This window comes from Fulvia fulva, chromosome 4 (assembly GCF_020509005.1).
Source record: "Fulvia fulva chromosome 4, complete sequence".
Classification (NCBI taxonomy): Eukaryota; Fungi; Ascomycota; class Dothideomycetes; order Mycosphaerellales; family Mycosphaerellaceae; genus Fulvia; species Fulvia fulva.
Window position 1 is genome coordinate 2,381,067 of NC_063015.1, and position 18,397 is coordinate 2,399,463.

The window sequence follows — 18,397 nt, forward strand, 5'->3', positions numbered from 1 at the left end:
TTTAGAACGAGGAAAAGGATAGGCGAATTTAAGAACTAGAAGCGGAGGTATAGACTAAGGACGGCGATACGGAAGATGCTATAGCAGAAATCGAGAGCCTATAAGAGGATAATAATACTTAGCGTAGGTTAGTCGAGAGTCTAAAGTAGCGTATTAAGGAGCTCGAAGTACTTTAGAAGTAATAGTAATAGCCGGAGAGACTAACGACACTAGCTCGCTAGCCCTCTAAGCTACGCGCCCTCCTAGATTTACGAAAGAAGGACGTAGGAAACACCCTAGGTGTTCGCGTCAATACGTATATAGAGAAAGTCCTACTACGAGGGCTCGGAACTACGCTACTATAACGTACGGCTAGCGCGCTAGGCGGGCGTAGGTAAGAAGTCGAATTTATAGGTATTAATGACTTCGAGACCGCTTACGACGATAGTATCCGTAATATACGCACATCGACTCTATACTAGTTTATGTTAGGGGGTCTCGGTAGGTTCGGCGACGCTAATAATACGCCTAATCTATACGCGCGTCCTTTTACCCCTACCCTAACTCTAGGTACGTAGTCTATAAAGTCTATTAACATATCTTAGAAGAACCCTATTAAGGTTCTACCTGTCTTCTACGCCGACCTAAAGAAAGACAAGGTCAGCTATATTAAGTAGCGTAAGAAGGTTAGCGAGTACCTACTTATAGAACCTAATCGATCGGATACCGAATTATATATTATATTCTACGGCCTAGTAGGCACGAACGCTCTCGGCCGTATTCGACCTTATAAGCCCACTATTAAGTATTAGAATGAGGCTCTTAAGATCCTCGACTTATCGTATAGCGACTACTTCGAGAAGCGTTGTTACCGTAAGGCCTTTTACGAACTCGAATAGAAGTAGGGTAAGAAGTTTAACCTCTTCTATACAAAGTTTTCCGAGTATACGTACTACCTTAGGAAGTATACTACTAAGGACGGGCGCGAAGAACTAATAGAGAACCTTAAGGAGAAGATTCTTCTACGTCTACGCGCGAAGATCGCGGGTATACGGTTTAGGAGCCTAACCGAGATAGAAGATGCTCTCTATAATATCGAGATCGACCTAGACGATATACCGCGCTAGTAGTAGTAACTACCCGGTAAGAAGCTAAGTAGAGGAGGCTAGACCGGTAGCTAAGGCAACGCGCGACTAGGTTCCTCCGGTAGTACTAGAGGCGGCGGCGGCGGTCGAGGACCTATAGGTAAGCCGCGTAGCGAGCGTATAGACGAGAAGGTGTACTAGTAGTACGATATAGTAGCCGCTAAGCGTACTAGCTTAATATATCGTAAGCTCACGAAGGATAAAGCGGCGTACTAGAAGGACAAGACGTTCTACTACGTATATAAGAGCCCGGACTATAACTAGTAGTACCGATCTTACGAATAGTTCTAGTTCCGTAAGGGTAATACTAGAGGTAACGTAGCTACTACGGTCGACTAGAACCTTATCGACTTCGAACCCTAATAATAGGGAAACGGGGCGACTCTAGACTAAGGCGTATAGTTTAGAGTATAGCTATTATTACTATAGCTAACATTACGCCTAGTAAGGATCCTCCTTAGAACATCTATAAGCACCTTATATTAGAAGAACCGAGTATATATCCGTTAGGCAAAGGCCCGCTAAGGATGTTAGAACCTACGCCGATACCCTAGTAACGAAACAAAAAGGTCAACCTACTATAGCGGTAGACTTCGGAGGTAGATATGCCTAAGGTTATAGATATCGAGACTATAAAGGTCGGAGCAATCAAAGTCGACATCCCGCTACGTAGTAATCGTCTTATTATATACGGTACCGTTAAAGGCAAGCCTACTAGATACCTAGTAGATCTAGGCGTATAGTCGATCTTTTGTAGTACGAAGTTTATAAAGGATTGTAATCGGACAAAGCTGCCTACTCTATTTAGAATCGGTATAGTAGACCCGTCTAAGAAGAACGAAGCTACGGACTACGTAAAAGCGATTCTAGACCTAAACGGTCACGTCGAAGAATTGAACTACTTTATTACCGGCATTAAGTATAACTTTATTCTTAGTATACCGTAGGTATAGAAGCACCTACTAGACTTCGGGAACTAGACGAACATCGTTATATTTACGTCTTACTACAAAGACTATTACGAAAGAATACTAACGACGGTACGCTATTAACTAGAAAAACAAGCTCGGTAGTAATAGCGTACTAATCGGACAGACGTAGCGGCAATTATAGGCATTAACATCTCGTCTATAAGTACTACAGAGGCCGTAGAATGTCTAGAATATTAGCTTAAAGAGGGCTAATAACTATAAGAAGGCTATCTAATTTAGGAGTAGAATGACGACGCGCTACCTATAACTAAGGAGGAGGCTATAGAAGAAGTTAGTATATAGCTCAGCGCTATAGCAGCGTCCGACTTCTAATAATATATAAAAGGCAAAGACGAAGTAGACCTAGATATATTGCTTCCGCGTAAATTTAAGTCGCGACGTAAGGCCTTCGTTCTACGTATAGGAGACGATACCTTACCTCCTTATTATAAAGGAGACGACCTCGCTATCGACTTTGACCTAGGTGCTAAGCTGCCTTTCGCTCGACTATATCTAATGAGCCTATAGGAGCTCGAAGTCGTAAAGAAGTATATCGACAACTTAAAGGCGAAAGGCAAAATTAGAGAAAGTACTTTACGTATTATATCGCTAGTCATTATTGTTAGAAAGCTAGGTAGTAGACTACGCGTCTACGTAGACTATAGAGTAGTTAACGCTATTACGATCAAGAACCGATACCCTATCCCGTAGGTTCGAGAGACACTATAGCGAATAAGCGGGTACTAATACTTCACCGTACTCGATATCGTTACTACCTTTAATAAACTACGTATCCGAGTAGGCGACGAATAGAAGACTATATTTACCTTACGGTATAGGACCTTTAAGTACCTAGTAGTGCCCTTCGGATTATATAACGCTCCTAGCGTCTTCTAGGCCTATATTAACAAAGCCCTAAGGCCTTACCTTAACGACTTCGTTACCGTATACCTTAATAATACGATCGTCTTTAGTAGTATAAGAGAGGAGTATATAGAATATATGCTTAAGGTGCTAGACTACTTTATCGATACTAAACTACTATTAGACATTACGAAGAGCAAGTTTTTCTAGAAGGAAGTCAAGTACCTTAGTCTAATTATTACTGCCGAAGGTATTAAGATAGACCTAAAGAAGATCAAGACGATCCTCGAATAGGAGACACCTAGTAGCGTGAAGGACGTCCTTTCCTTCCTCGGCCTCGCGAACTTCTATCGAAGGTTCGTAGAAGGCTTCTCGAACATCGTACTACCTATAACTACTCTTACGAAGGGGGTCGGTAGTAAGGACAAGTCAAAGCGACCTACGAAATATACTTAGAACTGGATACTAGAGTGCTAGTAAGCTTTTAATAGGCTTAAGGCGGAGTTTACGAAGCAACTAGTACTATAGTACTTTGACCTAAGTAAGCCTTACGTTATCGAATACGACGCCTCTAATAGATATACCGGTAGCGTTCTTTTATAGATCGGAGAAGACGGACAGCTTCACCTAGTTATATACTATTCGTAGAAGATAGATCTAGCTAAGTATAACTATAAGATCTACGATAAGGAGCTTATAGCTATCGTTCGAGCTTTTAAGAAATAGCGGCTAGAGCTAATAGGTAGTAAGACTAGGGTGTTATCTAATTACCGCGGTCTATAATACTTTATAACTACTAAGTAGCTAAACCGCCGATAAGCACGATAGAGTAAATTCTTGTCCGGGTTCGATTTCTAGATCGAATACCGACTAGGTAAGCTAGGCGGTAAGCCTAATGCCCTAACACGCCGTACTTAGGACATAGACGCAATAGACGATATTAAGAATAGATAACAAACGGTCTTAAAGGAACGTAACCTCACCCCTAAAGTATAGGAGTCTCTTAGAGTATTAGTAATAACAACGTATACGAACGCTCGCGACTAATATTAGCTCGCGCTTACCGTACTTAACGCGAACGAGGCGTCTATTAAGGAAGAGATCTAGAACGCCTACGATTAGGACGAGCTCGTAGTAGTAATTAAGAAAGGCCTATAAGCTAGCGATAGTCGGCTACCGTAGAAATTGAACACGTATATCAATCTTAGCGAGTACGAACTGGAGTACGACCTGATTTATATTCAAGGCCGCCTCTACGTACCTAATAGTAGTAATATCCGCGAAGGACTTATAGCCGCTTATTATAATGCCTATATAGCCGGCTACCCGGGGCGCGAGAAGATATACGAGCTAATAACTCGTACGTACTATTAGCCTAGTATATAGGCTAACATCGTACGATATATAAAGAACTGTTATATATATACTAGAACCAAGGCTTTCTATAATACGTACTAGGGTAACCTTAAGCAAATCCTAATACCTAACGGTATATTCGAGGAAGTAGCCCTAGACTATATTATAGCACTTCTAGACAGCTATAGCCCGGAGGGCGTTAAGTATAACAACATCCTTACCTTGACATGTCGTCTTATTAAGCGCAAGTACCTTATACTAGTCGTCGACATAGAGCCCGAGATAGCTATAGATATAATTATCCGCTACGTTATTAAGGATCAAGGCCTATTCCGCTCTATCTACTTAGACCGCGGCTCGTAGTAGGTAAGTCGCTTCTAGAAGACACTTTACGAACGCCTAGGCATTAAGTATAAGATGTCGATAGTATAGCACCCTTAGACCGATAGTTAGTCTAAGCGTACGAACTAAGTTATAGAGTAGTACCTACGTATATATATCGATTACGCCTAAGACAACTAGTACGACTAGCTACTAATAGCGGAGTTTGTTTTAAATAACATAAAAAGTACTACCGGCGTATTACCGTTCTTCGTAACTTTAGGAAGAAACCTAAGAATAGAAGTACTTAGTAGATCTACCTATACGGACGTACTACTAGCTACGTAGAAAATTAGCTAGCAAGATATAGACGCTTTCGTAACTTATATAAGCCGTGTATATACACATTATATCAACTAGCTTAAGTATATATAAGTATAGCTTAAAGCCGACTATTAGAAATATAGCCGGAGACCTACGCGGTTATATAAGGTAGGAGATAAGGTTTGGCTAAATTTACGTAATATTCGTACTAAACGACTAGTAAAGAAGCTTGATTATAAGAACGTAGGCCCCTTCACGATTATAAAGAAAGTAGCGACCGATGTCTACGAACTCGACCTACCTACGAGTATAAGAATATACTACGTGTTCTATACCGACCTACTACGACTATCCGCCGAAGACCCGTTCCCTTTATAGACGTACGAACCTACGCTTACCGACGTCGATAGCGAAGTTAAGGAATAGTACGATGCCGTAGTAGTAGTAGACAGTCACTAGACTAGAAAAGCAAAGAAGAGTATTAGCTATACTATTAAATAGGTAGATAGGTTATATACTAAAGAACCTTATATTAACTTAAAAGGCACTATAGACGAACTTGTGGTAGACTACTATTATAAGAACCCTCGCGCTCTAGGACCTCTACGCGGATAGTAAGTACTAGAGCCTAATATAACCGAGCTAATAGACTCGGCGGACAGTACTAGCGATACTAATAACGACGCGACCGGTACCGCCGACGCTAAGTACTAGTCACGATATAACCTAAGGCGTACTAAGGCATAATAAACAGTCACTTCGTTTCTGCGATCTGCGCCTAGGACTCGCTACCGCTAGTAACGTCGCTTTACTCGTAGCTTAGGCTCGTCTATAGTCGTATCTTTATATATACCGGAGTTTTAGATTATAGAGTTAGATAGATATACCCTATAGAGCGTTGCTTATTTTGAATTGATAGATACCGCCTCGTAGGCGCTTGAGGCGATTTGAGAAGGGGGGTAGTGTCACGGTGTAGCCCTGCGGCCTACGGCCTTCGGGTCACGTGACTTTGTGAACATGACGTAACGCCTCGGCTCGGCGAACGTCGCGCTTATCTTCGATACGCGCCTTAGCTAGATCTTCTCTTCTCCGTGGAACTTATTCGATTACTTGGCTACGACAACCTTTTTACCTACCGAGAGCAGCCTAGACCCGTGTCATTGTGGTGCCCTCCGGCCTATACGGGTTTATGTCTATATATGTTGCTACATAAGGTAGGAAACCTGTTCCTAGGTAAAAACCTCCTCTCCTTCTCTAATAGCTTCCTTGCCATGAGTTCTCAGTTTTCCTTCCATTAGGGTGCACTAGTGTCATGGTGGTTAGCCTCTGACTACCTTGTCTGCAACCCTAGAGTTGTCCCCCTCTTCCTGCTCTCCTCCTCCTTCTTTCTCTCCTCAATCCATCTCTCTGTTTCCCTAGTAAGAGAGAACTGCTCCAAAAATCCTTGGTGGATGATCCACCTTGTAATTCTCTGGAGGTCTCCCTTATTGCTGATCATGGCTTGGAAGTTTCTGTTCCTTGCCCTTGCCCTCCATTCACCTCTCCCTGCACTCCATTCTTTGCAAACCAGAAGTCTATGTTCGACATTCTGGGACAGGTAGCCGCATAGGCAACTCTTGTCTTCGATACCTAGGACTTTTCTCTGATGTAGGTATGCCCTGACTCCGATGTGTTCAGAGCGGATTTGTATTGCTATGCTTGCTTCTGACCTGGTCAGGTCTGAGTACAGTAGGTCGTTGTGGCTACCAAACTGTTGGAGTGCCTTTGGGGTTCCTGGCCTCTGTGGGGTTCTTGTCCATTCAGTCTTCCAGAGGAGTCCTGCCATCCTTTCAGCTAGAGACTGTTGCTTCTTCCCTTGGCTGGCTGCTGATCCTCTCCCTTGAGCCCTTCTGTCCTGTTCCTGCTGGGCTAGGTGCAGCTGTTCTGTTAGTTCTTTGAACTTCTGCAGGTCCTGCTGCTTCTGTGGGGCTGGATTGGGTCTTGCTTGTCTGTGCCTTCTTGTGCACTGGCTCCTGATTTTGTTGACTGCCTTCTGGATTACTAGCTGGGCTGGGTATGCAGACGTCTTTCCTGCATACTGGTATCTCAAACCTTGAAGGTAGAGCTTGGCTGGTGGGGAGCCAGACTCCATTTCGACCACCCTTGTTGGAGTTGACTTGTATGCTCCAAGCACCTTTTTCAGACAGGAGGCTTGGGCTCTGCTGATGGGATCTGCAATTCTCTTTGGGATCTTGTCTTGGGCTGACCAGATCTGGGCTCCATATAGCATGGCTGGCTTCACAATGGCCTTGTACATAACCTTTGCTTTCGCAAATGTGGCTCCCCATGTGGAGGCTGTAAGCCTGTCAATTGATTGCCTGTTGTTGTCTGCTCTTGCCTGTGCTTTCTTGACCTGTGGTCCCCAGCTGAGCTTTGGATCCATCCATATTCCTAGCACCCTTAATTCACTTGAGGGTTCTGTTGTGTGTCCCTGAATGGTGATTGGGGCTTGCATATTGTGTCTGTTTCTAGCTCTACTGAAGTGGATGAGTTGATACTTCTCTGGGGCAAATCTGGCTCCATGTTTCCTGGCTATATTTCTTATATAGATTCTAGAATACCTTCGAGTTATAGCTCTCGTAGCTATCGATAGTAAGTAGTCTCTATACCCTAGTCGTACGAGCTATAGTATACTTCTAGAAATGCTCTAGCTACCGTATACCAAACTTATTATTAGTCTAGCCGTTCTCTATTAGCCCGATTGTCTAGTCTAGACCTAAGTTGCCGTCTTAGTACTAGGTACTAATATACTATTTATCTATAAGGATAACGTAGGGTAGGAGCGCTATTCCGTCTATATAGATAGTCTTAATCACTATTACCTATTCTCTATTGCCCTATTAAACGACCCTACTACGCCTTTCTAAATCCGTAACGACGCTCTAAGACGTAATAATACCTATTATAAACTCTATCTCTTTAAGTTATAGATGTCCTAGTTAACGATACTATACTTCTCCTTTATATTACGTATAAGTAAGAACTACTTCTTAATAACGTCTAGATCTTCTATTAGGGCTCGCTAACGATCGTATCTACGTATTATACGAATCTTTAGCTCACGATACCGCCTAATAAACCTGTCTGTCTAATTAAGACTAGTAGGCTTAAGACCCTTCTCTTATAGTAATAAATCGGAATCCGTACCGGACGGAGCTTTTTTCATCGATCTCTACGCCAAAACAAGACACATTCGAAAGCTCTTATCAAGGCCATTCTAACGATATACAAAGCAGGCCACTGCCCCTAGGACTAAGGGAGTTCTACCTTATTTAATCTAGACAGCTTAAAGCTCTCCTTACCCTGTTTCTTTAGCTCTAAACGCCGCGGAGGTGCCTAGCTACATTAGGCAACTCCTAGGCAATAGTAGCCTAGGCTATAGTACTAACGGCGCCTACGGCCCTATAGGCAAAGCCCCCCTAAGACAACTGGCAGCAACTTATAGAGGACGTAAAAAGTATAGAAACTAACGATCAGCTCCCTTACCGGTCTCTATAGGTAATGATTACTTAGCTACGTACGGCGCTTATACTATCGTATTACCGAGGGCAATAAGAAATAAGGACGACGTCCTAGGCGATTAGTAAGGCCACCCGGAATCAATACCTCTATAGCTAGGTATCGGTCGCGGTATCGATACTAGGCCCCCGCCTAACGTACGATATAGTTACGATCCGTATTATAGCAAAGGAAGACTAGGCCGAAGTTACGAAGCTATCGAACAAGGAGCTCGCCTAACGAATCAACTAACCAGGGGTGGTCGTAGTGAACTAATAGTCTAACGGCACTCTATAGATCTATACTAGCTCTACTACTACTAGGAGGCACCTAGAGGCATAGCTATAGTAGGTATCTAAGGTTATAGTATTAGCGAAGGTCTTAACGAAATAATTCACGATCCTAGTCTACGACATGCCTAAGGAGTTTGACCTAACTAACTAGGGTCACCTACGCGCTCTCTAAGAGGACAACCCGGTCACTCTTAACTCTCTAATCTAGAAGGCGACTTGGCTCTATAGGAAATGGCTAGAAGGCAAGAAGGCCTCGGCGCTAATAGTATAGCTATAAGACGCGAAAGCGGCGGATCTAGCGATAGAACAAGGCCTAGTCTAGCAATGTAGCCTCAAGATAGTAGAAAAGTACTCCTTATCCTTTCGTGTCCTCTAATACTTTAAATACTAATAGTATAGACACCAAACCTATACGTGTATAAACAAGTAGGCCTACTCGAACTATATAGGAGACTATATATCTAGGGACTATATATCGACTACGAGACGGTACGCGAACTGTCCGGGGCACTACCTATCGTATAGTACGGAATGCCTATAGCGGAAACTAGCGAAAAACAAGGCAATCACAAACAGAACCGTCGCCCTAAGATTCTACGGCGACCGTAAGGCTAGCCTATACCGGAACTAACTAGCGGCGGTCGGGTATAAGCGCCCTAGGGCCGAGAACGATATAAAGGATGCGCAACCTAGGGCGTACGGGAGGCCACGTGCTCTACTAGATACGGCGAGGGAATCTAACTAGGCCCGGCTCCCCTTTAGTATATAGCCGATAGGCGTAGACTAGGACGTATAGGGCAGTAGGACATAGGACGATATAGAGGAAATGATTGTCGATACCGATAACTAGACTCGATACGCTTAGTATTATCTAGTATAACGTCAACTATAGCAAGGATATAGTCTAGAACCATTTCCTATACGAGGCGGACCCGCGCGTCCACTACGTCCTTATAATCTAGGAGCTATAGATTAACCCGTACTATAAGAGACTAACGACCTACAAGTTACTAGGCTATACGACATGCCTACGAGGCGACGGTAGACCCCGTACGTACTTCTATATTAGTAAGGACATACTAGAATCCGACTAGGAGGTAGTGTACTACGTAGACGAAGAAGGCGGGGGCGATATTACCTCCCTCTACGTAGGTAGCACCTAGATATACAACCTATATATACAACCGCTAGCCTCGAGGTCTAGCCGCGACCTAGGGGTCTATAGACACCTAGACAGTACGCTTAAGAGACAAGGGTGCCATATCGTAGTAGGAGACTTTAACATATACTACCCTTCCTAGGAAAGCCTTATATAGCCGCACCCTATAGCCGACGAAGTACTCGACTTGATAGCGAGTAACGCAATTGCCCTTAATACCCCGAAGGACCTAGGCACCTAGAAGAGAGGGGGACTCTAAGGCACGATCGACCTCTCCTAGATCTTAGATAGCTACTACTACACGGTAACCTACTATAGGATCGAACATAAACTCGAGGCGTCGTTAGACTATATACTAGTTAGGACCTCTATTACGATATAGATATAACGTATACTAGCGAGAACCCCTAAGCTAAACTAGGGAAAGGCCTACTAGGCTAATATCTAGGCGTACCTCGATAACTCTAAGAGGCTAGTCTAGATCGCGTAGTAGCAATATAACAGTAAAGACGAGATAGACGAAGCAGTCTAGGGGTTAATAGACGAAATAAGAAAAGCGACCTTACTTCACGTTCCGCTTACCTAACTAACGATATAGTCCAAACTATACTAGACGCCGGAGTGTACTACGGTAGTAAGAGAAGTAAGGAGAGCCCGCCGGGTGTGGACGAGCAGCTATAGCGAGGAGGCCTAGAACGTATATAGGGAGGTATACTAATAGAAGAAAGCTATAATACGAAGGGAGAAAGCAGTCGGCTAGAGGGCTATAGTAGAAGAAATCGCCGGCAAGCTAGAGAGGATGTAGAAGCTAGCGAAATGGGCCCGACAGGACCCTATATAGGGCCCCTCCTTCTCTATCCTAGCGCTATAATCGCCTAGTAGCCCGGTTAGCGACCCCGGGGCTAAGGCGCGTCTACTAGCTAGTAAGTTCTTCCCGCCCCTAGTCGAGGCTAATCTAAGCGATATAAACAGCTCTACTCCCCTAGCCCCTAGTATCGCGGTCTAATAGGAGGTATCCGAGGGAGAAGTTGCCGCTATACTAAGGAAGTTGCTAGCGAAGAAAGCCCCGGGGCCGGATAGGATCCTAAACGAGCTACTAAAGAAGTGTAGAGATCAACTAGCCCTAGTAGTTATAGCGATCTTTAACGCCTACCTATAGACCGGATACTACCCGATAGCTTTTAAACAATCGACGATAGTGGTCCTACGTAAGCCGTAGAAGGAAGACTATACGTAGGTGAAGTCGTACCGCCTAATTACGCTCCTTAACACTCTTAGGAAGGCGCTTAAGAAGCTGGTTATAACGAGACTCTCCGAGGCGGTAGAGGAACACTCCCTACTCCCGGACACCTAGATAGGTGCGCGCCTATAGCGATCGACGCTATCCGCGATAGAACTTATCACCTCTTAGGTAAAGGCTATCTAGTATAAGAATAGGGACAAGGTAGCTTCCTTACTTAGCCTAGACATATTAGGAGCCTTCGACTACGTGTTATACCCGCGGCTACTCTACATCCTAAGGTCGAAAGGACTCCCTAAGTAGCTTGTCAACTTCGTACGGTCCTACCTCCAAAACCGTAGTACGTCGATCCTAGTCGGCTAGTATAGAAGCCTATTTTAAGCAGTCTATACTAGAATCCCGTAAGGCTTAACGCTAGTACCTATTCTGTTCCTCTTCTTTATAGCGACGCTACTCCTAGCCCTAGAATCCCAGAACACCGCTACGAGCGGCTTCGTAGACGACATAAATATCCTAGCGTAGTCTTCCTCGACTAAGGAGAACTGTAGGCTACTAGAAGAGAAGCACAAGATCTACGAGGACTAGGCTAGGAGGCACGGGGCTCGGTTTGCCCTAGAAAAGTACAATCTGATACACTTTACGCGCCGGCCACGGTTCTATAATATATAAGCTTCTATCTAGATATAGGGGTATACGACTAACCCGGCAAATCAGCTTAGGATCCTCGGACTATAGGTAGACCCGGCGCTACGGTAGAGGAAGTACGTATAGGTAATATTACGGAAAGCTAAACAGAATATAGCATTATGCTAGAGGCTCACTACGTCTATATAGGGGGCGGACTTCCGGTAGTTACGACTTCTATATACGGCTATTATACGGCCAGTCTTTACCTATAGTAGCTAAGTATAGTCCTTAGGCGAGAGGGCCTACCTATTAAAGGGACTCGTTACGCCGCTAGCGAAGATCTAAAACCAATGCCTAAGGAAGGTCACCGGGGTATATAAGTCGATACTAACGAGGATGCTTAAGCACGAGACCGCTATACCGCCGATCGACCTATATATCTAGGGACTACGGACCTCCTACTTAGGCAAGTCGGTACAGTACCTAGTATAGAAGGTTATCGCTAGTATAGTCGTAAGGGCCCGCGAATTAGTACTAGCGTATAGGGGCATTCGACCCGGAAACGAGCCGAACTACCGGGTAAGGGACGAATAGCTAGTAATATAATAGGAAGGTAAGAAATCGTTTATAGAGCAACTATAGAAAGAGAGGTGGAACAACTAGGTTGTAGGGTATAGTAGACGCCCTTAGCTAGCGGGACAACCTAAGGAATAGTTAGCTACAAAATCCGCGGTTAAGCACCCCCCGAAGCTTATCTACTACCGCCTTACGAGGGCATAGAGTAGTATAGTAACCTAACTACGAAGCGAACACATCGGCCTCTAGGGGTACCTATTATAGAGGAAGGTTCTAGGATATACGAATACTAGCTGCCCCTACGGCTATTGCTCCTAGAACGTACGGTACGTACTCCTCGTCTGTCCGAGGTGGTCGCTAGGAAGGGGGGAGTAGATAGTAAAGGCGAGGAACCGGACGATTAGGGCACTTCTTAATAACGCTAAGGACCTACGGCGTATTACGAACTAGATACTAGAGAAGGGCTAGCTAGAACAGTACCGCCTAGTAGGAGTAGTATAGGAAGAGAGGACACGACGTAGCGCGACGAGACCGGCTAGGAGGGGGGGCTAACGGGGTAGTGATATAGACTACGTACGTTTAGAGGGAAAGCTAAACTAGATAAGGAGTAGTCGGGGGCGGGAAGGGTTTTCACCTATTCGGGTTTCCCTTTGTACATAACAATAGATATATACCTATATAGGCCGGATAGGGTCCTAGAACAGGGGAATAACAAATCTATCTATCTATCTATTATTGTATATGCTATTAAGGGGTTTACTAACTATACCTTCCGAAGGTTTATAGCGTAGAGCCTAGTAGGATCGAAGTCTTACCTAGTCGCTACTATTACGTAGGCTCGTAATAGGTTAGTATAGTACTTCTAAATAGATAGTATAATCTACATTATATAGACTTCCGCTCCTTTCTTACGAGCTAGTTTTGCTACGTAGGCCGCGGAGATGTTTACGATATTAATCTCTAGTTCTAGTTCGACAACTCGTTACTTTTGTTTTATATATCGGTACGGTCGCTTTAACGTCTTAACGCCGTCTACCGGTAACGGTTATCTAGTATATATACGGAAGTTATCCTCTTCGTCCTCGAACGTTATATAGAACTATAGTTAGGGTATATACTTAGGTAATAATAGCGTAGGAGCGGTGACTTCGTCGGGGTTATCTTCTACTATCGGCGGTCGATAATTACCTAATAGTACTAGCGTAGCTAGATAGTTAATAGACTATACTATTAGGTACTTATTAGACCTCTAGTTTACCTTATAGGTACGGTATTTCAAATAGTTCATTATTATAATGCCCTTCTCCTATTATATCTCTAGTTCGTAGTCTACGAACTAACTAGAGCCGAGCACGATGTTATACTCTAGTGATTCTACTAAGTAGTAGCTAAGGATTTCGACGTAACCGCCGATATTAAAAGGAAAGTACGTAGACTCGGTAATAAGCTCGTTAGCGGAGCCGCTATTAGCTAGTCCTAATTAAAGAGTTTCTTCCTAGAGTCGAGGAAGATTATATATACGAGCGTATACAGAATTTATATACTAAGAGGTAGTACTATAATTAAGGAAGGTAAGAGCTTAATTACTATCTATACTACTAGGCATTATAAGGTAAGGGGACACTCTCGGCCTTAGTACCCCTCGTATAATAGGCGGTATTAGAGAGCTTACTAATATATATAAAGCGTACTCTAGTCCTTATATTACCGTATCTCGCTATATTTCCTTCTTAGTATTATGTTCGTAAGTAGGACTAGCGGTTGTCGTACTTAAGCGTTAGTCTAGCTATTTCCCTATTACTAAGGGTTAGCCGGTGTCTATATTATAGAGCTAGTATTCGCGCGCGGCGGAGGGCGCTTATACTACTTAATAGAGTAGTCTAGCGAGTATACGTTATAGTCTATACGGCGGTAGCGGACATAACCGCCTACTACGATAATACTAGCCTTCTCCTTAGGTTCGAGCTTCGTAAGTTCCTTAAATTCGCGCGGCATCTAAGCGTATAGCTTAAGGCCTAAACCTTAGGCTACGCCGGGCGCGGTAGGTATAGTACCGTTACTACCGCTAGTACTACGAGGTAGTCGTAGTATAGCTAGGGTCTTTGACTTTAGGCACTCGAACTTAGCTTCGAGCTTATAGTATAGGTCGACTAAGTCTTCGCGGTCCTTAGTCTCTATAGGCAGTACCTCTATATATTTATAGTTAAGCTTACCCTCGAGTAGGCGGTGATTAGTCTTAGCTAACAGGTCGTATAAGTTGCGCTGTTCGTCGTACTTAGCGATAAAAATAGGAAATAACTCGTTCTTACCCTACTATAAGACCTAGAGCTTCTAGAAGGCCTTACCTACGACGTCCTTCTTACTATACTGATCGATAAGGAATTAGATTATACTATTAATAGACTTGAAGGGGTTAACGTAATTACGCTTAGTACGCTTAGAGGGTACTCGCGGATTATATAGCTAGTATAGGTACCTATCAAGGTAGTTAAGGATATAGCGTAGTCCGTCCTCGATAGTCTAGAACTATATTACGGACAGTATATTAGGATCCCGATCTAAGGCGAACTACGATCGACGAAGACTATTTATTCGATAGCCCTTATTAAGACGAGTAATCTACTTAAGTAGTAGCGACCCGCCTACGCTAGCGGCGGCGTAATCGTAGTATAAAGAACCCTAAAACTAAGGTTCTATTCCCCTAAAGGTAGACCCTAGAGTTACGGAGTTACGGAGGACAACTACCTAATTAGGAAGCGCGACCCCGAATAATAGCGAAGGATAGTAACTAACGAGAGCTATAGCCTTACGAACACTCTATACTAAGAGTCAAACCGGGGAATAGACTAAGAAAAAACCTAGGACATAAGCTAAGGCCTACTATATAGAAAGTAGAGGCTAACGATAAACAATATAGCGTAGACGACCCTATATACGGAGGCGGAAGACTTACTAGGGGATAACGAACACCTAGCCCGGATATATAAGAATACTATAGCATAGCTACTAGGAGCGCTAAAAGCGCTATTATACCAAATCCCGAAGAGAATCTAATAAGCAATATAGAAGGTAGCCTAGAGACTAACTATATAGGTAATAGTAGTAGTAGGTAAGAATTAACCCCCTCCGAAGGCAAGTAAGGCGGTACGCCTATATATTACTAATCCGGCGGAGAAACAAGAAATCGTAGCCCTAATAAGCAAGGAGATTGTCGATAGAATCGGCCAAAAGGAGGTAGTTAGAGCGAGGGTAGAGGCAATAGGCGTAGTGAGACTCTTTACCGTATAAGAGTCTAATAGACAAAAGCTAGAGACCTATAAGGAGTAGACTACTAAAGTCGCGAAGTCGGTACGAGTCTCCTACTAATAGTATACCGTTATCGCCTACGGGGTCCCTAGGACATTTAAGGTCGAAGACCTTCCCTACCTCTAAGTATAGAACTAGAACACCTCCCTAGGAGTACGACTAACGAAGGCGGTATAGCTATATAAGATAGTAGACTAAGAAAAGACGTATTTATCGCTTATTATCTAGGTAGAGACAGCGGAATAAGCTAACTAGATACTAGATAATAGGCTATTCTAGAACTACGAGAGAATAGACACGGAGATCTATTAGAGTAGCTATAGGGTACTACAATGCTTCTAATGCTAACAGTACGGTTATATAGCCCTAAAATACGGGGAGAAGACCCTAAGGTGTCCTTACTACGTAGGCCTATACTAGGGAAGGGAATGCCTAAAAAAGGAGAGTAGGTATATATACTACGGTAGAAGGTACCTAGCGTATTTAAGCTAATACCTAGCTAGAATAGTAGTATAAGAACGAGCGAGACAAGTAAGGATTTCTATACTAGCTAGGTACCCCTAATAACAGTAGGAGGGACCTACCGTATATAAGGGCTTCGAGCCGAGCAAAAGGAAGAGGGTAGAAGAGACGAACAAGGGAACCTAACCATAAACGTATCTACCTCCCGGTAGGCCTCGATACCTTAACCGGGCCGCTAACGAACTAGGCTAAATACGAATCTTTAGGGCGCCCTAGCGGCCCTAGGGCTAGCCGGACAGCGAGATATAGGCTTAGGAGATATAGTAGGTTAGTACGGAAATAGACCTTACGGATAACGAATAATACTATACGACGATATTACTATCGTATAGTATAACGTAAACAAAAGTAGGGACAAGGTCTAGCGCTACTTTCTATAAGAGCTAGACCCGCTACGGTACTACGTTATTACGGTATAGGAACTATAGATTAACCCCTACGTAGGACTCCTAGCTACTTATAATAACCGGAGATACTATACCGTAATCGCGGGCTAACGAGGCGTTATCCCGAGGATATATATATACGTAAGTAAGACTATAGACCTTGAGTCGTAGAAGGTTATACTACCGTAGTAGGGTAACCTAGGAGACATAACATTAATCTAGATCGACACGACATAAGGCCCTATCTAGATCCACAACTTTTATAACCCGCTACTACGGGGTCGGACGAGTAGGGAACTAGGAACCCTCGCCTACCTAGAGCGGACCCTAAGCTAAGACATAAAGTAACCACTCCTCGGCGACTTTAATCTCTACTACCTATAGTAGGGACTCGAATTCACTCCCCCGTACGCGTTTCTAGGGGGAAAGCTACTAGATATAACTGTACGCTACGGAATGGCCTTAGTAATACTAAAGGGAATAGAGACGTAGAAGGCCCGTATAAGTATAAGCACGATCGACCTATACTTTCTATTACGAGAACTTAAAGAGAGACTAGTCTAATACCGACCGAACTACGCGCTAGAAGCCTCCTTAGGCTATATCCCTATCTAAACGACGCTAGGGGTAAAGGCGATAGAGGAGCTAGTAAGCGAACTACGCCGTAACTAGAAGAAGGTACGCTAGGACGATATAAGAGGCTTCCTAATAGCGAACCTACTATAGTATAGAGAACTCGAGACGACAGCTTAGCTAGATCAAGTAGCGGAACAGATTACCTCGGTTATATAGTAAGTAGCGGAACAATATACGCCGTTACTCCGGCCCTTAACGTAGTAGAAGGCCTTCTAGACCCCTAAATACTCTACAAAGGTAAGGGAGGCTAGAAGGGCAAGGCGACAGTAGACGAAGGAGTATACCTAAGAGACGTAGGAGCAATACTATCGCGCGACATAAGAGAAGAAGGCATAGATAAGACGCGATAAGCTATAGGACTAGAGAGCGACGATCGGGCTCGTTATAGAAAACCCGGAATAGATATAGAGACTTACTAAATAGGCACGACTACCTAAAGAGCAACAAATCCCTTACTTCCCCCTAATCGTAGACCGCGAAGGGATTGCCTAGGCTACGCCCCGGGGCAAGGCAAAAGTATTAGCCGACTATTTCTTTTCGACGTAAGTAGAGGTAGACCTTACGGACATCGACCCGAGTATATACCCGGAACCCCTAGACATAGATTAGGCGGTTAGCTCTAATATAGTAATAGGAGTTATAAGTAAGCTAAAAGGACGAAAAGCCCTAGGCCTAGATAGGATACTAAATATACTACTAAAAGAGTATAGAGAAGAGATCGCGCCGAGCCTTATAAACCTATTTACCGCGTACCTACGGCTAGGGTATTACCCGAAGCCGTATAGAGAGTCTATAACAGTAGTACTACGTAAGCTATAGAAGGAGGACTATACTTAGCCTAAGTCGTATAGACTAATCGCACTTCTAAATACGATAGGGAAGGTCCTAGAAAAGATAGTAGCCTAGAGACTTACGTAGCTAGCCAAGGATAACTACGTACTCCTAGTAATATAGATAGGGGGAAGAAGCTAGCGATCGATACTAATAGTAATAGAGCTAATTACGGAGCAAATTCGGACCCTCTAGCACTACGGTAGGAACCGAGCGGCGTCCTTACTATCCCTCGACATCGTAGGAGCCTTCGATAACGTCTTATACTAAAGGCTAATACATATTCTATAGTAGAAAGGCATCCCCTAGTAGGTAATAACGTTC